The sequence below is a fragment of the Psammomys obesus genome, unplaced genomic scaffold (genome assembly GCF_907164565.1).
Source record: "Psammomys obesus unplaced genomic scaffold, mPsaObe1.curated_primary_1811, whole genome shotgun sequence".
Classification (NCBI taxonomy): Eukaryota; Metazoa; Chordata; class Mammalia; order Rodentia; family Muridae; genus Psammomys; species Psammomys obesus.
This window is the reverse complement of record NW_026594428.1, coordinates 19,692,413-19,717,387: the sequence shown is the minus strand read 5'-3', so window position 1 is coordinate 19,717,387 and position 24,975 is coordinate 19,692,413. Positions and strand designations below refer to the sequence as shown.

General features: G+C 39.7%; 1 protein-coding gene across 2 annotated transcripts in view; it reads right to left on the bottom strand.

The window, feature by feature from the left end:
- The window catches only part of Sema5a (semaphorin 5A), a 424,233-nt gene that overhangs the window by 155,280 nt on the left and 243,978 nt on the right, over window positions 1-24,975 (bottom strand). The window lies entirely within an intron of this gene.

The following is a 24,975-nucleotide window of genomic DNA, read 5'->3' as shown; positions in this document are numbered from 1 at the left end:
AGTACCTGCTTAGGGATAAAATTAATACCAAATATAGGCTATCAAGTCACTGGCTCACAGGTGGCTTTAAAATGAAGACATTGAAAACACTTGCCCTTTAAGAAGCTGCTCCACAGTCCAAACAGCAGGACATTTAGATGCAGTCACTGATCAGCAAGTTTATTACTTCCGGGAAATCAGGAAACCATGAAACTGGGGATTCTGAAGCATTGAAACCCAGGGGGATTATTGCCCAGCGTGTCATACATCAACAATTGTGGATAACGCCATGGATGACTCTGCATAGTCTAGCTACCACAATGTTTGTGAACACGCCAGCCAGGGCATGATTGGCTCAGGGACAGAGCTCTGTGACTGTTTTCCATCTCCACACTGCTACTAGCTCTTTTAAGAGCCATGATGCTTAATATATTTTACAGAGTTTTTAAGTTGAACCCATGCTGACGAAGTCGGCACAAAGAGCCTGTGCTGGCTAAGGAGATAGTGCCGGTTTCACAGACAGGGTGACTTTCAAGTTAAATTTGGGAGTTATTTAGTACCAGTTTAAACACTGAATTATTGTTCTTCTCTACGGTTTTGTGGTGTGTGGACTTTTATAAGGGAAGTATTTCTCCTGTTTTTTTCATGTCTTCTTGTTGTATTTTTTTCCTAACTATTAAAATTAGACTTCTGAGGGTTCAGAATTAGGGGCCAGTGAAGTTATTATCAGGAAAACACGTGAGGAGCAATCTTGTCAGGGCAGAAAAATGCCAAAAGAGAAACACAACTCAACCCGGTATAAACCAAAGTAAGATAATCTGCAGGAAAATACCAGCCTCCCCCAACTGCCTGGAAGAATTACTTCCCAATTCTCCAAAACCTAGCAGAATATAAGTCGGGCTGTTGTTGCCAACACTGGTGCATAACAAAGGCAGTCATGATAACTGTGTGGGATGGCTTATCCCTCTCAACAAACATGAGGCCATGTGAAAGCAGTCCACAGAGAACCATCTTGGTGTTCCCAAACGGGAGCAGAGTCATGTCTGTTTATTGCGATCCCAAGGAATCAAGAATGCAGTCAATATTGACCTCTGATAAGACAGTGTGTTCGTTCTGCAATCCTTTAGTGGGGGCATCGAAGGTGCGGTTAACCAGTGTCTGATGCAAAAACCGCCTTGGATTCCATCCAGGGTGGCAAACATTTCCATGAACAGTGAAGAGACCACCACAGAGGTAGGAGTGTCCACACACAGTGACATGCAGATTAAAAAAATAAAAATAAACAGGTAAATTTGTCTGACCTTTAATTATATCTGTTTATATTAAAGAAAACTCCCTGTTGCATCTTTGCTCTTATTTAAACATAAAATAGAATCAATAAGCTGATACATTTCTTCAGCAACAAATAACTCATTACATATTTAAGAACTCATTACATGTTTAAGCTTATGTTATTAAAGGGGTTGATGTCATTTTACAGAAAGAGGGGTTCAAGTTACATAGCTGTGAACACATCTGTGTGGTGAACACATCAGCTCAGGAGGTGCTCTCAGTGGCTCTTGTTGACCTGGTGATATGGTTACACAGTGAAATGTTGGGGAATAGAGAGCCAGCTATGTTAGTAAAGTGCTTCGTGTGAGAGCATGAGGGTCTGTGTGTCAGCACTGTTTCAAAAAGCCAGGCGTGATGGCCCATGCTATCAATCTCAATTCTGAGGAAGTAGAGATGGGGGGAGGGAATTCTGTAGCTTGCTGACCAGGGAATCTAGCCTCATCAGTGAGTTTCAGGCAAGTGAGAAAATTTTAAAAAAGAAAGAAGACCCAGCAAGGTAGGCGGCACCAAAGATGATACCTAAGGTTTCTTCCTCTCCCTCTCCCTGCTATCTTTCTCTCTCACACACACACATTAGCATATATCTCATGTATGTGCACACACAGAGACACTAAAGACTTAAATGCTGATTTATGTCAGACAGGAAGGATCATGAGTTTGAAGCCTGCCTGGGCTGGAGACGAATTACACTTAGCCTGGCTGACCTAGTGGGACCATAAAACAGAGCCAAGGATGGAGCCCTTGCCTATCAAGTGGAAGACCTGAGAATAATACAAACAACAAAAAAGGAAAATATTAATAGTCTCTTGAATAAACATAAGAGGTCTGGAGAGCAGGGTGAGCCCCGGGATAAGGGGGGAATATTAATCAAGTGCAATCATTGTTGTTAGATCCCACTGCTGCTGCTGGTAAACAAACAGCTTCCCAATTCTACCCTGTGCTCAAGTAGCCTTCACATTTCCAAGATAAATATTGGCCAAGGTCCAGGAGTGAAAAGAAAAAGCAAAAAAGACTATGAGCTTTCATAAATATTTCATTACTTTGTCTAGAACTCTGAAAAACAGTAACTGCTCACACGAGTTCATTAGACCAATATGAAAACAGGACTTTTCTCTTATTTGAAGTAGAGAGGGGCAGCTACTGGAGGCATTTCCTTTCTATCATCACCATGTCAACAATACTCAAATCCAGAATTAATTACAAACCATGAATGTTTAGCTTTTCAGTGGCCTCACATTATTCATGGAGAGAGGGAGAAGGAAATTATATACCAATGGTGGGAATTTACCAAGAGAAGATAGTAAGGAACACATGTAGTTAGGTATTGCAGAACTGAATAAAAAATGAGGTTGGAAAAAGAGACTTTTCTAGATTTACAAGAAAATTAAGAGTTCTGGATTCATCTCACATCATTTATATTTTCATTCACCAAACTAGACTTTGCCTTGTGGGTCTTCTGGCAACTATGGAAACCATGTTTCCAGGGAAGAAAACCACAGGGGTTAATGGAATTAGCTTGCTTTAGGTTTTACTTCTCAAAAATTCCTGCACTTTTGTTCAAGCTCAGCTTCCTTTTGAGCTCCTTTATAATACCTTCCATTGTAAGGACCCAACCTTGGAGATGAAAGACCTTTGACTCAAACTACATTCTGCTCTCACTGAAACTGGTTATTTGTACATGTACCTTTATTTTGGAGCAAAGCCCACAATTGACATAGGAAGTGCTCTATAGATTGTCTTCACATTTACTTTAGCTACTTTTATACCCACTCAAACCTATTTTTGTGGCAGCAAAACAAGTGCTAAGGCATTGCACATTGCTAAGACTGAGTATAACTCAGTCTTATACCATAAATTTTTTTAAAAAAATAATCTTTACTTTTTGTTGCTTTTGCCTTTTCTACTACAGGAGAGAAAAGAATGATGAATACTCTATTATTCAACATTCAATGTTCATTAAACATGTCAGAAACAAACACAAAACAATAATAGTGATTACTCGGATACTCAGTGAATCAATGATTTTGAAGAACTACATTTATAAGAACTGAGGATTCCTACATGTAGTCCATTTTTCTATAAAAACATATACATATCTTCCGTGATATTAAATAGATTTTAAAGGGTTTGCTGTAGCTCCTTACATGAAGTCTCTTTTTCATTTATTATTTATTAAATATCTGCTAAGTAGAATACATTCTGCTAGAAAATGTTTGATGGCATTAATTTGAAATGTTTCAAGTTAATTTTGAAAGAAAATTACTTTGAATTTTGAAATAGAAGAGTTTCCTGCAAAGTTGATTGGAGCACAAAGTAGCACACACACCCTTTTCCTGGTACAGTAGTGTCATGGTGGGACATCTCAAGTCCAGTGACATTCTCAATTATTGGCAAGTCACAGTGCTGCAGTCACATCAATAGAGAGGCATTCTAACAGCAGAACACTGCTGTTAGAACTACAGAAACCAGGCACGTAAGGAACTTTCAATTGTTTCATGATAGACTACATGCCTCATCATTCTGCTCAGGGACACAATCCAGTCATGAAAAATGGAGATGTGACTCAAGAGTAAGTCAGATGTTGCAAAGAAAAAGATTGGCAATTTTTATGTACTTGTTCCATACATATAAATCTACAGTTCTCAGAAGTATATAAACAAAGCTGTGTATTATCACATTCCACAGCAAGAGAAGTTAATTAGATGGGGACTAGCAGTGGTGGATGCTTTTCATAACAATGAAGAGAACAACATTCCAGGCAGATGGGCCACTGCTCTTTCAGCAGATGGCTCTGCTAATTAGATACTGGCAAAAGATAACATTAAAAAAAACTAGTTTAATTACACAGCACCAAAAATTAACAACCACCTGAGGGCTTTTGTGTTTTTTGTTGTTGTTGTTTTTCTTTTTTCATATGTTTGCATTCATATTATGTCATGTATTTCTGTGACACACTGGGGACGTTACATTGTCACCACATTACAAACAAATTATCAGGAAGTGTGAGGGCATTTCTTTGTTCAAAGCACGCAAAACTGAAACGAAACTTGAAACAAATGCGCATTTCGTGGTGTGTGAGTAGATCATCAGTCGGGCCAACATTGAATAAGGCTGTCTTCACTGCTTACCTTTATCTGCCATTCCTGTCTGCTCCAGGATGACATAAATCTCGCTGTGCAGAGGTAAAATGTTTCAGTCACTTTGGGAGAGCTGTCCAGTGCTCATCATTATCTTCATGTCTTATGTTTGGTTTTTTCATTTGGATCCACAGGGTACCTGTCTATCTGATTATGCCAGACAGAGACTTCAGTTGCTTCCCTCAAAAGCATAAGGCTAGAATAAAACTTCCTCTAGTTTAACTAATGTTTTCTTGTGCTTTGGTTTTAATTCTTCCTGTACTAACATCAATATGTAATTCAGTGATATATCTTATTCCTTGAGATCCCGTAAGTATTAAAGTATTTTTATTCAGTATACTGAGGCCTATATCTTTGGTTTTAATTCTTCCTGTACTAACATCAATATGTAATTCAGTGATATATCTTATTCCTTGAGATCCCGTAAGTATTAAAGTATTTTTATTCAGTATACTGAGGCCTATATTTTTTTTTCACATAATAATTACCAAATTGAAGTCACGTTGGCTTTACATAGTGGCTCCAGACATGTTGAATATTCATCATGTATTTGTTTGTTTTTTAAATTAGTATAGATAATGCTGTAGTTTTCCAGGGCTGGATGACAAACTGTGTGATTTTAACAAAATAAATTTGTACTTACAGATTTGGAAGCTGTGTATTTTAAAATAGGGCAGTAATGGATAGCCCCTTTACACACTGAGAGGAGGACTCAGTCTCTGTCCCAGTCTTCAGTAGGAAAGAGGTCTTTGATATTCCTTGGTTTGCACTTACAACATTTGCAGACAACACAAGGGCTTCTCAAGGACTTCTCCTTGTGTTGTATTTGAAACAAAAATTGCCCTTCTTGGAAGGCCACTGGATCAAGGCCTGACGCCGGCCAATGATGACAACCTCATACTCATTATAGCACATGTGCAAGACTTCTTTTTTAAATAAAGACACAAATTTAAATTCATGGTGTCTTTGACTCGGGTAGGTAATAGTAAACCCTGTGTTGTGTCATATTTGGACCAACAATGACACACCAGTAAAGGCCATTCTTTCCTCTGGGTAAAATTACTTCCCAAATCCAATGTAAAAAGTGACAATTCCTTGAACTTGGATGCACTAGAAAGATTTGGTTTTTTCCAAATTTATCTCACTTAGCTGTTTGTACTTCATGTGATAAGTTCCATTACCATAAAATTTTGGATGAAGGTATTATCTGGGTGTGTGTCAAAGCTTCAGGCTTTTCACGTGTTCACTAACACTGAAACTTCATGGCTCACATCTGAGCCTGCCCTGTCCTGCCACTAAGACTGTCAAGCCAAGTGCCTCTTGGTTATTTGATTCTGGTAGTTTCTTTGTTTCTCTTTGCTGTGATTCAGAAAAATACATACCCGAAGCACACAAATTTGTACATGTCTAAGGTCAGAGCTGTTGGCATTCAGTATATATTAATCAAAAAAGTCCATCGATTCATGTGTCATAGAAGGTATTCATTTTTAAAAACTCTGGACCCACTCACAGCCCAAGTATTGATTTTTAAGCAGTTCGTGATTCATTGAGGGCAACAACTGCCTGGCCAGGGTGTGGCCTGCAAAAGTTGGGTTGGTTTTAGGAACTCAAACACAGACTGACATTGATACAACAGCAGAGATCTATTTCTGCATAGATGTGAGATCCCACCATTGCTATTCGACCAGCAATAAAAGGCAAAGATATCTAGATTATTGTATAACCTTTCCTGTTGCCTCTGTGGACTCTTCTCCAGGTGGCTTCTGGTGCACATGGCCACTGGAGGAAGTCCCGATTTGGGCAGCCTGGTGTGCAGCCTATTGACTACCTAATCTCACTTTCTGGAATTGTCTTCCTCAAGATCCCATAGCCATGGTTCCTGCCTCCATATGCATACTTATGCTCAACTATTTATAACAATATATCCAAACTTATGTCAGTGGCAATCACTTCTGCAGCATGTTAGAAGCCTTTTCTTCACTGGAGAAAAGACCAAAAACAAGTCCTAAATTCCAAAGACAAATAAAACTTTTGACTTGTTTTTTTTTTTTTTTTTTTTTTTTTTGTACCCCAAGAAGCAAACTGGACCTTGCCAGGAGGTTGGGTTGCCTAGTTCATTGACTTATATATAGCACCTAGAACAATGGCCTACACACAATCAGCCAACAATGTATAGTTGCTAGAAAAATCAACGAATGGAAAATGTTCTGCACCAAAGACAAAGCTGGCTCTAGAACACACCATTAGCTTTCCACCTCCACTATGGGGAAAAGGCACATGCAGGTTGAAGCCTGGGTGCTGGCTGAGTGGATTCATCACAAATGGCCACCAATAACATCTCTACTAACTATGGGCAGGAAGTACACAGGGACAGCTGTGTGAAGAGGGGGGAAGGAATGATCCAGAACAGGGATCCTCACAATGATAGAGCAGACACTTCATTCCTTAACCCTGCAAACCACTCACATGCAAAAAAGATGATGATAAGGATATGAGAAAGACACAATGTAAATACTGTGTTACAATAAATGTGTAGGAAAGTGTGAGGCTAAGGCCACAGTCCGTGTCACAGCACATGTCTATCCACTTACCTGTTTGCTCCGTTCTGACTGGCTACTCCTGAAAACATGCACATTCACACCCTCAAGGAGAAGGAAACCAGAGCACGGAATCTCAGTTCTGTGTGGGTGAGAGCTGAGGTAACATTAGCTACCATTCTCCCAGGCTTTATAGTTGACAAAGGAAAGCCTAAGTTTACATTTTTACACTAGTCATTCACTGGTGTCAAAAACTGTTAAACTCCTGAAATTCTGAGGTCTCAGGAAGGACAAATGATAAACCAGGGCTTTTGGGAAACAGATGCCTCTGGCAACTGACTCACTCCAAGGAGGACAACTGGACTAGGGGACAGAAGAACAAGAACTAAGAGAGACAGGAGAGTTCCTACAGACTCACTCCTCAGCTGGGGCGAAACTGCCGGGGTGGTGCTATGAAAGACAATAATTTGTAAGCACCCATACATCGAGAAATATTACTGTCTCTAGTATAAAACCTGAAGTTATGGTGGAATAACATGGAGGAATCAAACAGCTGTCACACTTCAGAAGAGATGCCATTAATGAAAACCATAATTGAAGTTAAGTGTGGTCTCAGCAGTGACTCTTGGCTACAGGTTCGGAGAAATATTTTTGGATCTGAAGTTTTAAATAAATTATTTCCATGAATTCAAGTAAGGCTGCCTTGACATATGGTACTGACCATTCTGCAAGCTTAAATGTAGTGAAAATCCAACTACTAAAGGAATGAGAAGTTTTTATACACGAGTTCCTGAGAGTATTAGTATGTACATGACCCAGTGGGAGCTCAGTCAAGCATGGAACTAAAGTACTGACATCACAGTAGCTGTGTACCGCAGACTGCTCTGCTTATTTTAATAGTTCCCAAAATGCATCTGGTTGTGGAATCATAATTTGTAATGCTTTATTTTCTCCTTTAAAAATTTAATTGTGCCCATTGTTATGTACAGTGTAAATGTGACACTTGCTAGAGATTAGTGAGTGAAAATTGTGTTTTAGCTGAATTAATATTTATTCTGCATTTATAGAGAGGTATCCTGGAAGGATTAAGCTATGAAAACTACCATACAGAGGTGAACTGGCTAAGATTATTTGAATGTTTTAAAGGACATGAATATGGGGCCTTCTAAAACAATTTTTAAAAATTATCCACAATTTCTACATCCATTACTCAACTGAGGGGCAACTGGGCTGTTTCCAGCTTCTGGCTATTACTAATAAAGCTGCTACAAACTTGGTTGAACAAATGTCCTTGTGTACTTGAGCATCTTTTGGATATATGCCTAGGAGTGGTATAGCTGGATCTTGAGGAAACGCTATTCCTAATTGTCTGAGAAAGTGCCAGATTGATTTCCAAAGTGGTTGTACAAGTTTACATTCCCACCAGGTTCCCCTTTCTCCACATCCTCTCTAGCATGTGTTGTCACTTGAGTTTTTGATGTTAGCCATTCTGATGGGTGTAAAGTGAAATCTCAAGGTTGTTTTGATTTGCATTTCCCTGATGACTAAGGACATTGAACATTTCTTTAAGTGTTTCTCTGCCATTCCATATTTCTCTATTGAGAATTCTTTGTTTAGCTCTGATCCCCAGTTTTTAATTTGATTACTTGATTTGTTGCTGTTTAACTTGTTGAGTTTTTTTATATATACTGGATATTAGCCCTCATTCAGATATAGGGTTGGTGAAGATCCTTTCCCAATCTGTAGGCATTCGTTTTGTTTTGATGACAGTGTCCTTTGCTTTACAGAAGCTTTTCAGTTTCATGAGATCCCATTTATTGATTGTTGCTCTTAGAGCCTGTGCTGTTGGGTGTTCTTTTCAGGAATTTGTCTCCTGTGCCTATGAATTCAAGGCTCTTCCCCACTTTTTCTTCTAACCGATTTAATGTGTCTGGTTTTATGTTGAGGTATTTGATCCACTTGGACTTTAGTTTTGTGCAGGGTGATAAGTATAGATCTATTTGCATTTTTCTACATGTAGACATCCAGTTAGACCAGCACCATTTGTTGAAGATGCTATCTTTTTTCCACTGTATGGTTTTGACATCTTTGTAAAAAATTTGGTGTCCATAAGTGTGTGGGTTTATTTCTGGGTCTTTTATCCAATTCCATTGATCCACCATGGAATATTACTCAGCAATAAAAAACAAGGAAATCATGAAATTTGCAGGTAAATCATGGGAACTAGAAAAGATCTTCTTGAGTGAGGTATCCCAGAAGCAAAAAGACACACGGGGTATATGCTCACTCATAAGTGGATATTAAACATATAATATAGTATAAACATACTAAAATAAAATCTATAAAAAAAAAAAGGAAGCTAATCAGGAAGGAGAACTCTGGCTAAAATGCTCAATCCCCATTCAGAAAAGCAAAGAAAATGGACATCAGAGGAGTGAGAAAACAGGGAACAGGACAGGAGCCTACCACAGAGGGCTTCTGAAAGGCTCTACTCTGCAGAGTATCGAGACAGATGCTGAAATTCATAGCTAAACTTTGTACAGAATGCAGAGAATCTTATGAAAGAAGGGGGAGATTGTAAGACCTGGAGGGGACAGGAGCTCCACAAGGACAGCAAAAGATCCAAAAAAGTTTGGGCACAGGGGTGTTTTCTGAGACTGATACTCCAGCCAAGGACCACTCATGGAGATGGCTTGGAACCCCTGCACAGAGGTAGCCCATTGCATTTCAGTGTCCAAGTGGGTTCCATAGTAATGGGGACAGGGACTGTATCTGACAGGAACTGGTTGGCCTGCTCTTTGGTCACCTCCCCCCTGAGCGGGGGAGCAGCCTTACCAGGCCACAGAGGAAGACAATGTAGCCACTCCTAATGAGTCCTGATAGACTAGGATCAGAGGGAAGGGGAGGAGGACCTCCCTTATCAGTGGACTGGGGGAGGGGTAAGGGTGGGAAAGAGGGAGGGAGAGTGGGATATGGAGGGGAAGAGTGAGGGAGCTACAGGGGGATACAAAATGAATCAACTCTAATTAATAAAAATAAAGTAAAAATATTATCCAAAGCACCATATTAGTATGCTATAGTTTTAGGGATAAGTAATATGCTACAGCAAAATCTGAATTATGACTGTCTTCATAGGGTGTTTACTGTGTTGCTTCGGTCAACTTTCTTTCACAATTCTGATATCTATCAGCATTATAAACTAATATTTTTTTAAGAAAAGAAGTAGAAATAAACTGCTTGACCTTACTTAATACAGGAGTGAATTTCTGAGTCATGTGATGAGATTCATTTTGCAAAATGGTTAAAGAACTTTAAAGGAACCATGTGTAAAGGGAAGTGTGCAGGATCTTTGTTGGGAGGCGGCAGGGAGCAGGCGTGGGAACTGAGGGCAGCGTGCACAGGGTGGGGACAGGTGACAATGTAGATGTCTTGTGTGCATTTCTTTGTCCTTGTGTTTTATTTTATTGGTGTTATTAGAGTGTCTTATGATTTTAGGAAGACTGTCTCAGTTTTTTTTTTTTCATTTTGTGTGATCATTTCTCAATTGAAATGTAAAGTCACCAAAGCTGCGGTCACCAGTGTGTTTTTTATTATCAAATATCCTGGCTAAATCCTAGCAAAGCACTTCTGGCATGAACTCTCAGATCAATAGCCAATACAGATGCAAATATATGAGGCTTTGTCTCCAACTTTTCTGTGAATCTTTTATATTTTTCTTTCCTTCTTCTCTGACATTGGCTCCAGGAAAACAAACAATCCTTGAGATCTCATTAATTTTTCTCTGGAAGTCTGGGGTGGAGTGGGCACTCTACATTTGCCAGAACACTTATAAAGACAAAATTATGCATCTTTACTGGGGAAATATTTTGCGCTCAGTGAACCACTCAGAATTTATTATTCAAGTCTCACACACACATTTTTTGAGACACATCTTCTACAAAGATTGACTTTACTTTCCAGCTTGAGAACATATCGATCTATTTGTTCTCAAGATATCTGGAAAGCGCCTCTCATGAGCTTTATTTATATCGCTTCATTCTTAACACTTTTTACTTTCAGCTAAAAGACATGAGCATTGAAATGGGTCTTCCAGTGTGTATTTGGCAGTGGATATTTCACTCTTATTTTTCAAAACAATGCATAATGGGTGATATGCTTCTGTCTAAAAAAGCATTTCTTACAATTGTGTGGCAATGTTAAAGGAGAACTTCATGACAATTATGGATATATGTTTTACAAAGATAATATTTAATAAAATCACAACTTGATAAATATTCAAACTTTGTAAATCAAGTGAGTCAGTTACAATTAAAACACTTTTGTTATATACTTTAATCAAACCTTTTAAAATTTATATTTTCATGTCATTACTTTTATACCAGAAGTCTTAAAATGCTATTCCTACAAGCAGAACTTTTGTTGAGAAAGAGTTCTTAAAAAACAAAATTGTTTAAAGTAAAAAAAAAAAAGTCTAGAAAGTGGTGATTTTTAAATATTCATGTCTTTTATGCTTCTATCAACAATGCATACTTCTCAATTAAATTCATGCTTTCTCTTCATCTATCTATTTTTGGTAAACTCTTTGTTATAAGGTGGGTCACATTTGATAACTGTCAAAGTTTTCACCCTTACCCAACCTCCCAGGAAATGAGTTTAATTTGGAGTATATTAATTGTCTAAAATAATGGATTTTGGTGTATGGCTATGAGCAGTAGACTGTAAAATACAGCAATCTTAGGATCTGAAGGTATACAACTGTTGGGCTAAATAAATGTCCCTGTAAAACACCCACACCAACAGCGGGGATGTGAAGAGGTACAGAGAGGGTAAGGAAAAGATTTTCCAGATGTGATTGGGATCCAGATTTTGAGCTGGGGCAGCGAGGGATGTAACTCTCCCATGGAGAAGGCAATGTGAACGCAGACTGAGGTTCATACAGCCATAGTCAGAGAAGGTTGTGGGGCGCCCAATGCAAAGAGACACAGAAGAGGGGCTCCACTAAAGTCCTGGGGGACACTGCCCAGCTGCCACCAGGCTTTTTGCATAATAACGACTATTTTTAAACTTCTGGTAAGAATGAGTTTACATGGCCATAAGCCTAGCAACTCCCAGACACTCATATACGAGTATACCTTGAATTACATACAGCCTAAGAAAGAGTTCCCGGGCTATTACAGAGGTCGTGTGTGTGTATTCAACATTGAGAGTGAGCTCAGAAATTGAGAGAGATGTTTTAGAGAAGGCCTAGGACACAGAGTGGAATAGAGGTAAACAGGAGCTGTATTGAGGCCACTGCAGCCAGGCACTGTCAGACATGAAAGAAGGACAACAAGAAGGGAAGAGTAAAAGAGCACGGGGGAGTTCAGGGCCAGAAAAGAACTGTCTTAGAAAACTTAGAAATATGGGCACAGTGAGAAAGTTCAAGTCTGACTAAAGTGAATTCTCATGCCTCTTGAGCCTGGCTTTGCAGGTTGGATTTGAGTGACAGGCACAATGAACCTTCTTTCACCCCATAAGTAACTCATCCCTGGCCATGAGAAGCCGCCTTCTAACTTTTTATAAGAAAAATATGATAGGAAGGCAGATCTAATTCCAAAATGGTTAATTGAAAAAGACGAAAATCACACAAATTCATCACACTTTGAAACAAATACACTTTAGTATTTGCTAATACATTCTGGCTTTTAGAGAAAACGAAAAAAAAAAAAAAAAAAAAAAGAAAGGCACAACAAGCCAAACCATATTAATCACATGACAGGTACCACTAACATCACAGAATTCAGAAGAGTTCAGCACAAGACCTTTTCTTCAAAGTCACATCATAGTGATTTATTTGCTTGAAATTTCATGTCCTAAGTCAAGCAAATGAGATGATATAAAAAATGACACAAACAGGAATGAAAAATGAGGGGAAACTTGTAACTTGCCATCTAGGACATGTTGCAAAGCTAAAAAGGTTGGAATTTATGAGTGGAAAAATAAGGAAAGCAGAACAAATTATGTTTTACATCTGTGAGTCTTACATTTCTCTTAGAATTCTGAAAAGAAAATGTTACTAAATGCTAATTTTTTTCTGCCTCCAATCTAGTCAGGAAAGGGCCTGTGACCTTAGCCAGGCAGCATCACAGTTCTTAGTAGAATTTGAATTTCAGATAAAGCATGTCCCCATTACAACCCTGAATGTCAACAGCGAAAATTCAATGCTAGGGATAAGTGGTACTGGAAACAACTGAGTTCTCAAATTTTGACTTCTTACCACTATCAACTTCTACATCAGCATTATGGATTTAACTGGACTCACCCCACAAACGTGTGGAACTGAAACACTCCCATGGAGCTAGGGTTGACACCATGCTTCAAGGGCAAATGGTGCAAGGAGGAGCAAAGGAGTAACAATTCGACACCATATGAGGCTGTCAATAACAGGTACCAATTATTCCAGGTTGCACATAGACTCAAATGACTGCAAATGATGCTGGTGTCTCTCTGCCTATCCTCCCAGAAATCTATGGCCCCAGCCCGAGGATTGCATTCAGGTGATACATGTAGGTAAAAAGAGTTCATCAAGGCTACTGTTTGAATAACACAGACCTCAGAGTTAGACCAGACTGGCTCTAGGATTCGTTAACTCACACATAATGGCCTCTTTGTCAATGAACTGCCTGAATCTGCTGGATTCCCAATTCTTTCTCATTTTAACAAAGTATTCTTGAAAGGTTGGGCGTGCCTGCTTTGAAAGTGTTATAATAAGGAACATGTGTTGCTTTCTCTTTGTAATAAAAGACAGCCAGACCCCGGCTAAGAAAGTGGTTAGGGAGACATCTGCCAGTTTATGTTTTCATTTCTGAGATATTGATGAATTGGTTGTGATGTATCAACACTGATTCCTTCCCCACCTAAGCTCTCAAAGTTCATGTAAAGCACAAAAGTAAAGTAAGCTGAGGTTATTTTTATCTACAATTCTGTGCACTTACCCAAAATGACTTAACAGGATACCTAGCTCCAAGACACAGGGACTCAATCACTGTAGCACCATCAGCCTACATGGAGATTTCCCTTCCAACATACTATAGAAACTCAGTTTGGGAATACAGTCCATTTTGATTTTCTGTCTGAAGTTCTATATTTATTCAGATTCGATAGATCATCAGAGGGGACCGTGTCCACAGCTGGTGATGGAAGGACAGTCAGACCAAGAGAGCACAAGGGAGTTCCAAGTTGAGAACCCAAGACTCCATATTCTTCCCCTGTGATTGAAGTCAGGTTACCGCATTCCCTAGGGGAAGATGGTAGCCTCGCCCGTTCTTTCACAGCACAGAGCAGTGGTAACCTGGGGATGTAACATCTTGTTCCTCTGGCAGTAGTGTTCCTGCTGTCCTTCACATTAAAGTTTCCTGTAGGTATGATGCTGATGATCATTTAACAACCTGGGTAACTGCTGTACTTCAAAGGGGTTGCTGGGGACTCCCTAGGGACCCTACAGAGTCTCTGATAGCTCTGCAGTATTTAATGCAAACAGCCATCTGCCACATTCCCTAAGTGCTACCAGCCTGATTAAGTTGGATCATTAGGAAAAAATCTGTATAAAATTCTCAAAAATAATAAGAATGCAAATTTTAAAAAGCTAATTTATATGTCAAAATACGCTAACTTTCTTCTATATATTTCCATCCAGGTTCTTATTCGGTGGCAATGACTTAATGAATTCTGATGACAGATAATTAGGTCTCTCAATCATATATGTAGAATGTTGTGTCTGTGAAAGTCAGACTGCGCACACATATGATCAAATATCAATTACAAGGTATTTAGCTGTTTTTTAATGTTTTCTTTATTTTTGAGAAGTTCATAATATATTCAATAAAATAAGATTATGCCTGCCCCCAATTTCCTGTTACAACTCTCTCCACATCCCAGAACACACTCCCTCTGACTTCATGTCACTATTATTATTGTTATTGTTACTATTATAGCTGCCAAATCCAGTTAGTGCTGCCATAAGTGTATGTGTGTGGGGCCAACCACCACAGCATGGTACCAGAATGACGGTACTGGGCATGGCATTGCTTCCCACGGTGCAGGCCTCGAATTGAAACAGGAAACAGTATCTGATAACAGTCCTGCCACTGTTCTACCCGTGGGCACACACTGCCTGGCAGCTTGGTAGCGTACATACAGGGCCAAGCACTTGGTAAGAACTAAGACCATTAATGCGCATTTAAAAACACAAAACACAAAAACAACAGTCTATATACTACCTTCAGGCACTGGGGAAACTAGCCAGCAGAAAGGAAATTTCCAAGGCACTTTCAAATGATTTCTCTATACAGCCAAAGTATGTGGTCTCCTCAGTAGGAGAGTCTAGTTCTACCACGTAGTTATGGTAGGCAGCTCAGGGCAGTGGAGATAACTCTTGTGTTCTGGAGACTTCTGAGTTCTTTTGCAAGGATTATTGGTTTTGCAAACTCTATCTGTCCTCAATGTTTTCAATGATCCTCTTTGCACAAAGACTTTGTGAATCTATAGCTATTTTGAACAATCGACCTTCAATGGTGTTTGAAAAATACCATTATAATCTATTAGATTTATAGTCACACCAATATACAATGCACATCCTTAATTGTCCAATTTTAAATAAACCTATAGAATAGTGATCTGGCAATTACAACAATGGTACTGGAAAAAAAATCTCATATTCTCACTGATCTCATTTCTAGGATTCTAATTAAGGCCATTGCCAAAATAATCTTTCTGGACATCTCAGTCAATCCTTGCATGTCCTTCAAATAACCAGGAATCCAGAGAAGTAAATTCTTATCATGATAAAGTAGGCTTGACACTGCCTTATCACTGTTAAAAATTATTATAGTGTAACAGTGCTAAGATGAAAAAGTAAATCTATGCTTTTCCATGACAAATATTAATAAAGACATTCCTTGAGGCCCATATATGCTTAATAAGAAAATACTAACACTGTATAAAACATAAATAGAAGCTTCATCCCACCATTTCATCTGTTCTTTCTCAACAAAACATCTAGAACAGGCACTGTTAGTTATTAGAGGAAATGGAAGAGAGGGTGTGTGTGTGTGTTCCTCTTCTAACTGGAAAATGCATTTAACTAATATCTACTGAGATCTTATTATGAGAAGGGAGTCAAGATATTATGAAGGCCATCTAAATATTCCTGAAGTGTAGAAATTCTCAGCCTACTGAAGATAAATAATAAATAATTATAATACATCTTGAAAAGTAAAGAGAGAAAAAGTTGTCCTTTGGTATCTGAGGCAGATGGATGCCAGATTCTCCATGAATATCCAAACATGCAGATGCCCAAGTCCCTATGGAAAAACAGTATTGATATTCTATGCAGCCACCATATATTTAAATGATCTGTAGGTGAGACATAGTAGCACAGGGTTGCAGTAACTGTTACAGTCCATTGTCCAGGGATTAATGACAAATCTGCATAGATTCAGTATAGATGCCTTTTTAGAAAGTATCTCCCACAGTTGGTTGAATCTACTGATGCAGATCCCACAGATAGGTAGCATGGCTGCATTTCATGACCACAGATCACTCTTTTGGAAGAGATGGCTGAAAACAAAAACAAACTTAGAACGGGAGCCATGTGAACAGAGGTTGAGGGATAGAGCATGCTGGCAGAATAAGAATGCAGATGGGTGCTGGAAATTGGCAGCAGTCTGGGTGAGATCTGAGAATCAGAAAAACATGTCAGAAAAATCACAGAACATGTTTGTGACTGACGCTAAGTCAGGATGGGATAGTGGATTGAATCCTGAAGCTGGAAAGTCATACAATAGGAGACCAGGATATCTCTTATATGATGTACTATAAAACCGGATTTTTAAGAATTGCTTAAGAGCTTTAAGCAGTAAGGTGGTATTAAGGCAATAAGTACTGTGTAAGGAAGGAGAAGCTGAGGAGCTCTGTGAACAGCTGTCTGGGCTGGGAAGTAGAAGAAGGAGCTAAGTTTCTAACAGAATCGCGTGGCAATTTAAGAGGTGAAACATATACTACAAGAAGAAATAAAACAGCCAGGCGGTGCTGTGCAAGCCTTTAATCCCAGTACTCAGAAGGCAGAGGCAGGAGGAGCTCTGTGAATCTGAGGCCAGCCTGGCCTACAGAGTGAGTTACTGGACATCCTAGGCTACACAGAGAAACTCTGTCTCAAAAAACAAAAACAAAAAGACAGAAAGATAAGAAGAAAGAAAGAAAGAAAGAAAGAAAGAAAGAAAGAAAGAAAGAAAGAAAAGACAAGTCATAAACATTGGTGGTTTTAAGCTTCTGAGATATGGCCAGAAGCCAAGTTCAAGAAACTTCAGTGAGCTAGAATCATATGCAGGCCACGCAGGGTGATACAAGGATGCACAGAGTTACAGTGGGCTGCAAGGACACTTGCTTTCAAAGGCACATGTTGCTCCAGACAGAAGGGTCTGAATCCCACCTCCAAGGTGACTTTGACGTATTCCACCCAAATAGGGTGGTCCAGAGAAGAAGCTGAACAGGGATAATGATGTTATTGATTATCTTCATTTTACATGTATTTTTGCTTGAAAATCAAGAAAGCCCACTGATGTACATGTAGCTTTCATGTGTATTTGCGTCTAAGTTTCACTCATGTTTTGCTGAGTTGGAAATAAAGAAAACTGTCCCAATAGCTTGCAGATGGACAAAGTTGACTTCCATGTGACTGATCAGTATACAGGCTCTACATCAAGGAGCTGCCCGTATCGTCGATATACAGTTAATCCAAGAATCTTGTATGAAACTCCTTGTCAGAGAGATAAACGATTTACCCAAACATATGATATTAAGATGAGGAAGTCCATTATTATTGTTGTTGTTATCATCATCACCACCTCTCCTGGAGAACCATGTCCAACCTGGCATTTGACTGTTGGATGAAGCTTTTACCAAGGATTTCTTAACATTACAAAGAGTAGAAGCTTCTCTCTGGAACCACTCTTTCCATCTCCAAAGCCATCCTACCTGGGTTTTTATTTCCTCATACTCAGCTGCTGTTTCTCAGTCTTCTTTGTCTGTGGAATGCTCCTGCATGTACCCAAAACCCCTCTTTTCCACTATTACTTTCTGGAGAGCATCAGTTGGAAACACCCCTTGGTATATCCCAAAGCATCACAATTATTGTCCATCAAAAGCATATGTTTTCTCTCTGTGCCCATGAATTGTCCCTCCCCTAGAGTTAAATAACCACCCCTTCCCCATTTGTTAACAATTAAACCCTAATTATTCTTGAGTCCTTTTGTTTTCACGTTGTCAGTGTCCAATCTACCATAAAAGCTGATGATCATATGGAAGCAATAAGCAAAGCAACAGCCCCATTTATGTCATTCTTACATCTAAATACAATGATTTCCTTTCCAGTGTCCTTCCAATCTTTGCTACATGAAAACACTTATCTAACTTCAAGTATTTTTTGTAGATGAAAATTAAATGATGCTCAGTGCCTTCTAACGAGTTACCACTGTCTTAGAGATGAAACCCATAGCCCACAGCCTTATTTCCAACTCCTAGTAAGGTTCTGTCCTTGTTCTATGCTTGATGCCATTCCTCTGCCACTTTAGCACAATGAGGGCACATTTCAAAATCCTGTAGATGCTTTCACCACCACACTCTTTTCCTCTATGCCTGTGTATTTACTGGCCTCTTCACTCAAAGGATTCTTTCCTTCACCTCTGCCTAACTCCCTATAATTCAGAAATAAGCTCAAAACCCACAGAATTAGTGTAGCCTTTCAGCACGAGACTCTTTAAAGAATATCAGGGACACTCCTGCCACTTTTGCATTCTTGGCAGCATGCTTATGCTCATCACTCATCAATGCTTTTCTTAATTACTGTTAATTTATTAAATGTTTGTCTGATTATACAACTTCTCACAGAAAAGCCCTGTAATGTAATTCAGTAACTTATTCTTGAGCATTTAAAGTCTGGTTGCCAGAGTGCATTTCCATTAAGACCATGCTGAAAGAATGATTAATCTGGTAGCTGGAGAAGGTGCAGTGAATCTGTCCTTAGAAGTGGGTGGCAGAACCTGAAGACTTCAAAGTGAGAGGCTCATCACACCCCTCTGTAGAAACATTGGGTTTCAGATCTTATGTTCAAATGACTGTGGACTCTGGGTATTTCTGAGCTCCTCTTACCCTTCTACGATGTAGGACTACCTGCTCTTCTTTCCTGAGCATCTGGGTGTACTCTAGAAACTCTAGGCTAATGTATCTCAGTAGGAATAGTCAGCAACTAAAACAATCCTTCTGTGCTCAGCAACTAAAAAAGTTACATGAAGGAACTGGCTGGTCTACTTTTGTTTTCAGTGGATAAATGTGGAGAAATGGCCACACACACACACACACACACACACACACACACAGCTTTTCTAAGGACAGAGCTCTGCTCATCTGACAAAACCATCCAGGCTAATAATATACTGTTTTATTAATTCTGCATTAATTTTCTCCTAAAATTCAAATGTAGTATAAACATTGTTGTCTTCTCGGAAAATACATATCTGAACAGCTGGGCAGAGGGGGTTTGTGGGGATATAAACAGCTGATTACAGTCTCCTCATGGCATGGGCAACCACTGAATACAGGGAAAACCAATGCAATTCTCAGTACGGTACCATCTCCTCTTTGGTCAAAGGCATCATGCCTGGTTCAGAACCCAGTGCTAGAATGAGGCAATACTGCATCCTGGTGATGGGTGTGGTTTTGGATGCTTTATATATGACAGCAGTGACAGGGGTATCCCAGGACATTTGCACAAGCTTCAGAAACAGCTTAAAAAGTAGCAAGGAGGTGGCAGTGCCCTGGAGAGAGCAATCCATACCAGAAACCAAGATCCTGGAGACAGCAGGAAGAGCAGTTTACTCTACCGTTATAGGCTGCAGATGAATCCAGGAAGCAACAAAGAGAAGCTGGAGGCCAAGTAAGGCGCTCAGAGTCTGACCTATAGGGTGCTTACTTGGGCTAAGAACAAAATGAACTGTGAAAGACTGAGAAGTGGCACTGGGGAGATAAGATGTCAAACAAGATGTGATGTTACTAGTTGAAAATATAAATACTTTTATTGATTTGAAAAGAAAATGAAAAGTTATAGACATTTCTCTCTTTACTTCATACGGCTACATGAAAAAACTGCTTTGAGGCATATAAGCACATTTTCATGTACATTCTTAAACTAAATGGCTCATACAACCAAAATTTTACTATGTCATAAAAATGTTGACATCCCAGATAAAAATGCATTGATTAGATTTACAAAGTCTTGGGATGGGCTTTATGAGACCTAATGAAGATGGATAGCCAATTGGGCAAGATGTTGATAAGGAAGGTTTGTTGATCAATCCATCTTCTCTCTTTCAGGCTCAATAGCCAGACCATTAGATCCTTGGGGATTTGACATTTATAAAGGATGATGGGAAAAGAAATGAAATCACAGGACCCTGGGATCACTGTGGTATGGAGATCCAGGCAAGACACTACATAGAAGGATTAGTACAATCCTTTTATTTCTCTTTTCCTAGCTCTTTTCTTATTGGTTGCAGGATATAGTACATAGCAATGACATCAGAAGGTCTGGCTGAGGACTTTATACTTAGCATCGACTAGACTGTCTACACATAATAAGCCTGAAAAGTTGTTAACTATGTAATAACTTTAATTATTTAAAGAAAAGACCCTTTTAAAACCATTCTAATCCTTTATTTTATCTGTCTCTAATGTGGAAGCGCAGCTACAATAGGCGGGAGAAATGCACACTGCTACTGGGAAGGATTTGGTTTTAATATTCACAGAAGGTCCATAGTAACAATATTTCCACACGTGCTCACTAGAAATTATTCTTTGCTTTGAGGGAGCTTTAAAAATAAAATTCCAAATAAATGCCTGTGGGATTCCAAATGACTTAAAAAGCTAAATCTATTCAGTCAGGAGGGGGTGGGGATACAGATGCCTGCCAACCCTCCCTCAAAATCTGCTCGGAATATTAAGTTGCTTATTGCAGCATTTTGAGAAAGCTGGAATAATGCCATGCATTAAGAATTTCTAAAATCTTTGCTACCCATCAAAGGAATAAAACTGAATGCTTGCTTTCGACTCCACACCCAAGGTTCTTGAAATCATTAGATTGTGGTATCCTGTATGTTCCTATTTTCTCTCTCTCTCCCTCCTCTTTTTTCTCTCACATTTCTTTCTGTCTTTCAATGTCCCCCATATGTCTGTCTGTCTCTCTGTGTGTGCATGCATAAACGTATATATTTGTGCACTTGGAGGCCAGGGTTCAACCATGGTATCATTCCTTAGGAGTCATCTTGTTTTTCAGACAGTCTCTCAGGAGCTTGGACCTCCCCAGCTGAATGAGGCTAGCTGACCAGCAAGCTCCAGTGAGGCCCTACTTCCATAGCCTTAGAACACAACCAGAGTTTTATGTGAGTGCTGGGGACAAATACAAGTCCACACAGCTGTGCGAAAAACACTTACCGACTGAGCTACTTCCTCACTCCCAACATAGTCTTTACCTATGACTTGAATTTGGTATCTAGCAAGGCAGGGGCAGAGCCCTGCTCTTTACCAATGACGGTCTGCAGGAGTGTCCCTCTTGTTTGCTCAAGCATGAGCAGAGGAAGTTCCCTTTGACTATGCATAACAGTTGCCAGATGCAGTGGCTCCACTCAGCCTAGCTGTTTCCTTTCTCGGGTAGTCATTTCTCCTTTTGTGTCTTTTTGAAAAAGCGATCACAAAGTGTAATGATTTATCTTTTCTCAAACACATTCTTGCCCCATCTGAGCCTGTCTCCCCTGCAGAGTGTGATAAGAACTGAGCTTAGCTGGTCAACCTATTTTTGCAGTTTCTGTTAAGCTAATTTTAAAATCGGAAACTCTCAAAGGGTGGCTTTGTGCCTGGTTTCCCTCTAGGAAATATGGAATTACAATGACAGATATAAACCAACCTAAACTGTTGTACGATATGGAGAAAAACTAACGTCCGCTGCTTTCAGCTTGGGTTCCACGCTCTCCCATTCAAGAATGGGGTACATGTACAGAAAACATTTCCAGGTCCTAGAGTAATGCAACTTGTAAGACCGTCCAAGAACAAAAGAGGAGGTGAAAGAGGAAGGTAAGAGTGTAGGATGAGCAGGAAAAATTGGCATAGTGGAAGGAATGGGGTGCAAAAGACTAGTGAAACCTTCAAATCCTTTCACCTCAAGTTAGATACAGTGGAATTTGCTTCGGTAAAGTTCTAGGTAAATCCCAGAACTGTGCCCCTCGCTTTTGTGATTCAAACAAGGCTGTTTTTATTTAAAAAACAAAACAAAACAAACAAACAAACAAAAAAACGAAATAAGCATTTGTTCAAATGAAAGTGCTCTGGAGTTCTCAGCTCTGCAGCCCCAGAATGTGGCTGGGGGTGTGGCTTCCTCACAATGGCACCTCCCACCAAGGGTTTAGCTCAGGGTGCACTCAGTACAGCTCAAGAGTGGAAACACAATGAGAAAGCACATATCTGAGCTTATAAGTTTATACATATATTTGAAGACACAGAAATCTAGAATGTAACTCTTAGATAATTCGCCTAACCATTCACCAGTATCAAATGTGTGACCTGCTGTAGAGGCTTGCTGCCTTGGGCCTAGAGAAGAACTTACCAGGATTCATGAGTGTAGACAAGAATTGTGTAATAGTCCTTATTTTCCACCCCAGAGAGATAAATAGAAATTTTCCTCATCTAAAGTTCTAATTTAATATGTGGAATTCTTGCTATATATGCATGTGACTATCAGGAAGAAAAAGGGGAATTTTCATACATGAGCTAAGTAACTGAAACTGTCTCTGCTAAGAATGCAAATAAGCACATGCCCTCTGCCTGTGTGTGCCAAGTGCTGCCTTAGACTTGTAAGAAACCAGGAGGAGCTCAAGGTACTTCCCTGAGGGTTCGCACCCTAGCATTGCTCTCCTCTGTCTGGTAAGGTCAGCTGGCCAAGTGGTTGTGCTTGTCTAAGGGACAAAGTCCGGTTGATTTTATCCAGGAGAGAGCCATGGGCTTCATAGAAACAAGTGAATTACATCTCCCACTGGAAATAAAAGCTTGTGCACACAGCCTCCTCTACAGTTTCTGGGTGTTCCTTAGGTTTTTAGCCAACAGGCAGGTGTCCATGCAGGATGTATGGCCTCCTCCTGGATCACGACTTCAGTCAGTGTGACTCATAAAGTGTTTATCTTCCCCATGTAGGATTGGGTGTCAATACTCATCCATCCCTGCGATTTTATGCAGGTGACCTCCCCCAGAAGAATGAATTGAGAACCAAGTTCATATGAGCTGCTGGCTCAGCTTCCTTTTGGACATCATGACACTTCTGTCTACCTCCCCTGCATGTTCAGGATCCACACACGGGCTCCACAAAGTCAGATTTGCCTGACGAGAATGTGAAGCACATGACTGGAGTACTATGTTTTCATGTTGCGGTCTGGCATCTGAGAAATGCTGGGAGGAGAAGGGTAGATTTTTGTGGAGGAAGACGAAAGAGGAATTACTAAGTTTTAACATTCTTTGCCCCACGGTGCCCCTCCTTCCCAACCACTCCTACATCCTGTTACCACCACAAAACATTCATCCAGTCAGTGCACATTTCCCAGTCCATGAACAAAAGGCATCAGTGCTTGCTGCCACCCTGAGTGAGCTCTACATACCGATGCCTTGTATCTGCCCTGCAGGGCATCTTAGGATAGTGGGGGATATCTACGTGGGATGTGAATGCAGGCTGAATGTGCCACAGGAAAGGAGGCCTGTCAGGAATTCCACATTTGCTTTGTTGTTTCAAATAACAGTGAATGCTAGATCGGGAAGACTCATTTCAAAGCACAGGTTGTATGTGTTTGTGTTTCTTCTTTCTAAGTGTCCTCTAAGTAGAATGTCTATCTTGAAATCTTGTTTCTAATGAGAACTCACAGAGACATGATTGGGTAGAGTGCTGTTATTTTTAACAATCTCTAGAGGGCTGTGACTCTACAGATTTTAAATGTCTCTGTCATTATAATGATGTAATGCTTGGTTGAATGAAAGCATCGTTGTTTAGTATAAAGTTATATTAAAACAGAAACATCTATCAGGTCATTTAGGAGAGTCTAAGAAAATACTGTTTTCTTTTTTAAGCAACTCCTTCCTTGAGAAAAAGAATATAATATGCTTAAGAGATATGAAATAATTATGGCTATTCTTCCTCAATGGAAAAGGGTTGGCACAGTCCAATAATTCTTACTGGTGCAATAAGGAGTGAGAGATCAGGACAGGATTCTCTCAAAATTCTAGCCAATAGCAGAAGAGAGCCTGAGCATCTCAGCCTTTCACCTCTAGTACCACAGAACAAATTCATCACAATTAATGTAAACCGAAGGAGTGTTAATACGGGGAACTAGTGAGACCGGCCCTGAGCACAAGGAGCCTGAGAGCTGATATGAAGCACCAACTGAAGCCAGAGGAAAGGAGAGAAGCTCTAATTATTGCTCTTACTCTAACCTCTAGACATTTCCTTAAAAACCCCAGTTACAGATTAGGAAGCTGGGACTCAGTGAACACGCATGCTTCAGCGAGTTTGTGCTCTGCTGAGCTGGGAAATCTCAGGTTTTTGGCTCAAACTCCAGGATCTTTATGTTGTACTCTATCTCCACACCATAAAGATGAAGGCTTTTATGTGATTTTAATATTCACAACATATTAGATCCTTGGCTTTTATAAAACCTAAGGAGTTGAAGCTGAATCAGGAGGATTCATGTTCAAGACTAACCTGGCCTTGAATGAGAACAAAGCTCTTCAGGCAACTTAGTTAAGGCCTTGTTTCAAAATACACCAACTGGTTATCCAATACCAAATGGTCAGCCTCAAAACATATGTACATGTAATGTTATGCAGACTCACTTATGTACGAATACACACACACACACACACAAACA